Source organism: Eucyclogobius newberryi, unplaced genomic scaffold (genome assembly GCF_026437365.1).
Source record: "Eucyclogobius newberryi isolate DKJ021-1_F unplaced genomic scaffold, fEucNew1.0.hap1 SCAF_21, whole genome shotgun sequence".
Taxonomy (NCBI): domain Eukaryota; kingdom Metazoa; phylum Chordata; class Actinopteri; order Gobiiformes; family Gobiidae; genus Eucyclogobius; species Eucyclogobius newberryi.
In genome coordinates this window covers 7,476,805-7,481,002 of record NW_027315846.1, presented here as the reverse complement: position 1 = coordinate 7,481,002, position 4,198 = coordinate 7,476,805, and positions in this window count along the sequence as shown.

Here is a 4,198-nt window from a genome sequence, read left to right as displayed (position 1 = left end):
TTTTTTTTTGTTTTGTTTTTTCGGTCATGTCTGTGAGATGAGGTTTATTTTTGTCGCTTTTTGTGTAGTATTAGATTGTAAATAGTTAAATCGAAATATGTAGGAAAAAAGTGTAAAAAACAAAAACAAACGCTAAACTCCTCAGCCCGTGCACTAGTGCCAGTCCGTTTTTTTGAACCTGGCAAACAGAAACCACTGGAGCAACGCAAAAAAAGTGTGAGAGTGGCACCTCCTCTTTTTTTAAAAAATGGTTTCCTAAAATTTTGCACTTATTCCATGTTAGGATCTGTTATTTTGACAATTGCGTGGTCACATTGACTCCAAAATCATATACGTAGCAAAGTATATAAATCTATTTAAAGAAAGAAAGAAAGAAAGAAGAAGAGATAAAAAAAATAATGATAATCCTGAGTAGGAATTTTCAACATTCCCAGTTACTGTAATTTAGTTTTTAAACGGCACTTCTTGCATGTTCTTGTAGCTATAATGTACAAAAAAAAAAAAAAAAAACATGACAACTGGATGGCTTCTATTATAAATGTTCAAAATCTATGAATATATATAGATTGTGTGTGTGAGAAAGCGAGAGCTCTATGGCATTATCTCGGTGATTTTTCGGTTTCTCGTGTTTTGATACTAGAGAGAATGGTGACTATATCATGGTTTTGTGCTTTGTCTTTCTAGTTTGGTTTCTATATATGGAAAGACATCACACGAAAAGGCAAAAAAGAAAAAAAAAAGTATGCTGCAGACTTCTTTTTCTACTCAATTGGAAACTTTTCAGATGCCGCCAATCATTTCAATCGCACTAGTGCTACTTTGCATCCCACGTCTACCAAAGCTCCGTAAAGTGACGCGAAAAGGCGGGAAACTCCTTCGTAACGCGAGGAGGAACCCGGAAAGCCTTTTTGTGTTCAGACCCATTTTGCTTTTTATTTATTTTTTACTTTTTTTTTCATTAGCAAGCCCTTTTCACTAAAAATACCTCAGTTAATTGCATGCATTTTTCTGTCTTTTTTTGTTTTGTTTGGTGCTATGTTTTTTATATTAAGCTTGAATTTCTCAACCTTTTTGCACTGTAACTATAATACCTCTTTTATTTTTGACTTTTTTCTTTTTTCTTTTTTTTGGGGGGGGAGGGGGGGAATCTGTTTGGGTTGTCCTGTTGTCGTCGGCCATCGAAGCTGCACGTTACGCCCGTTTTTTTCACATCGTCCGGACAAATCGAGAATAACGGCGAGCGAAACGTTCGATCAAACAGCTCGTCCAGGTGATTGCACTCTGATATTTTTTACAGCTGCGGTTTTTTGTATTTCGAGGCGCGTACTTGACATTGAGAACGATCGCGATCCCACCCAAAGGTGCCTCTACCTCTCGTGAGGGTGCGGCGGACTCTACGCTGCTGCGGCGTCTGTGTACAAAGTATAAGTACTTTCCAGCGAGCGGCCGGCTTCAGCAAAAGTGAACGGGAATTACGAAAACTCCTTTATGTCACAATTGTTTTATTCGACACAAAACTAGATGAGAGCACCTTTTATTTTGTTGAATTAATGTTTAGAGCAGGGGTGGGCAATTATTTCCCTCCGAGGGCCATATTCGAATCCAGGCAAGTAGCGGAGGGCCGGCCCACGATCATTGGTGTGGAGAAAAAAAAATCAAATATCATATAAAATATAACTTTTCTGTCAAATATAGGCTATTGAGTCTATTGTTTAATTCATTTCGTTGTGTAAGCTATGCATAAACTTTGACTGGAACGAGTGTCCCTAGTGTGATGTCACTTCCTGTCATTTTCTACACATTTTTAAAGGAGACGTCTTACTCTGACAGGTTGGATGACGAAGTGAACTAGTCGAGTTTTATATATTAAAAAGTTTTCTAAAAAGCTCCTTTTTTAGGTTTAATATTTCACTTCCTGTTTGTAATTGATGACATCACACTAGGAAATTACAAAAAACTCCTTTATGTCACAATTGTTTTATTCGACACAAAAATAGATGAGAGCACCTTTTATTTTGTTGAATTCATGTTTAGAGGGTCAAAAAAGTTGTGTAATTTGTGCATAAACTTTGACTGGAATGAGTGTCCCTAGTGTGATGTCACTTCCTGTCATTTTCTACACATTTTTAAAGGTTTTCTCCACAAATACACACTCGATTGGTGAAAAACTATTATGTATACGTACGACACAGAATAAAGTCAAAATTAGAAAATCGTAAAAACCTGTCATGGGCACTTTTAGGCATCGCGGTCACTTTTTGCTGAGCCCGGTTTCTCGCCGAAAGCCAACGTCGCCCTACAGTCGGCGCACCTTTGACCTTTTGACCTCGTGAATCAGATACGTGAAGAAGAAAAAAACCAAACACAATGTGAATTCACCGGCAGCTCAGCGTTTCAGAAATCCCGTCACTGCCCGCTAAACGAGTGCACCCCCGACTGTAGATCTCGAGCTCGGTTTCGCCCCCTGTTGTCCGCGGACGTAACTGCGCCACAGTACGACCTATCCCCTTCAAAACAAAACGATACATTCAACGTAGAGGGAGGGGTCACGACGACGCTTAACGAATGTGAAATTGAGCATACGGTGCCACGCTTCTAATAATTTTTGTGTCAGATTTTTTAAATATATAATAACAACGACAACAACAACAAAAACGCTTAAAATGACACCAGTACCCAAACTTGTACATTTCAAAACTGTTGTGTTTGCGAAAAGTAGTGTCATTACAATTAACTACTTTCAGGCGATTTTTTTTTTTTTTTTTTTTTTTTTTTATGATGGTTTCGTTCTCTTTTTCTTTATAATTTTGTACATGTAGCACAATTGAGCATTGCACTTGGGCGCCATACGTTACCTCATGTCGAGAGTGTGAAAGGGAGAGGACTCGTCGGAGGAAAGAATTGTAAATACAGTTTTAAAAGATGCCGTCACGTCTGTTGTGTTGATCGCTGGTATTATTTGACAAAATGTGTTTTTTGGGCGGAGAGCGAAGGACCGTGCAAGCGACCGGACCCGCAAATGCCTTAACCGTCTTGATATTACTACATTACTAAGTGGTGCGTGGTTTCCGTCGTCTTTGCACGGTCCTTTTATTTTGAAAAACCCATTAGGAAGAATCCCCTCCAGCGGCTGTTGTTGAATCATGTGAACGAATGAAAACCAAGGACTGATGTTCATGTCTTTTTACGGCAAATATACTTTTAAAGAATGTGTTTTTTTGTCGCTTTGCCTGGAATGTATGGTATTAAAATGTATTTGTACATGGCAACGAGCAGGTTACAGGTCAGATCGGTGAAGAGGCGAGCTCGCTGTAATAACGCAAGCTTTTCCAAGGTGTTTTTGCGCAACAAACTTGGGCTTTTTATTGACTAATTGTGACGATTGGACTATTTAAAAAAACAAAACAAAGTCATATTTTGATAATTGTAATAGTTATCTGGAGTATAAGGACTCTAAACGACGCTAAACCCATGAAAAGACATGTTTTATAACAAAGACATGGCATAATTAAATCAAAATGTTAAAAAATAATGAACGATTTCTAATTTTCATCAATAATACACTTAATTTGTAAATTTTCTCCATCGAAAAACCTTTTTATTTGGTTGAAAACGTATTTAAAAAGTCAAAGTACAATAGAAATGATCATCCTTGTATGAATAAACACAATGTGGACAAGTTTAATGCTTTGCTATGGAACATTCCAGGCAAAGCAATCAAAAAGTTACACAATGCGCCTTTAATCAGCGTGTCAGTCAAACCTTGTGTTCAGATTCAGATAAATACGTCAAAAAACATGACATTTATAGTCGGTAGATATAATTGTGGCTACTGTAAGGAGCTAAGGCATGTGTTTTGTCCTTTCTGTCAGATGCCCTTCCTGACACCTGCCCTCTTTTTACCTGTGCTTGAAAACTGCATTAAAAGTTTTAGAAAGATTTGTACATTTTTACTTTATGGAAAAAATCACTGCTCAAAATGACAAAATTCACTCTTGACGTGGAGCTAAACGTCTCGACGCCTTTGGACGTCGACGCGCCGGCCGCAGCTGAGGGGATTTTTCCTTGTACGGTTCGAAAGTGTTTTAAATGTCACGGATGTTTCGAGCGTCGACTTTTTTGAAGGCGTCCGGGCGAGAACTCGTTAAAAGCCAGCGTGGCGTTAAGAGCGGCGACTCGGAGCGGACGGAGCTCGTCG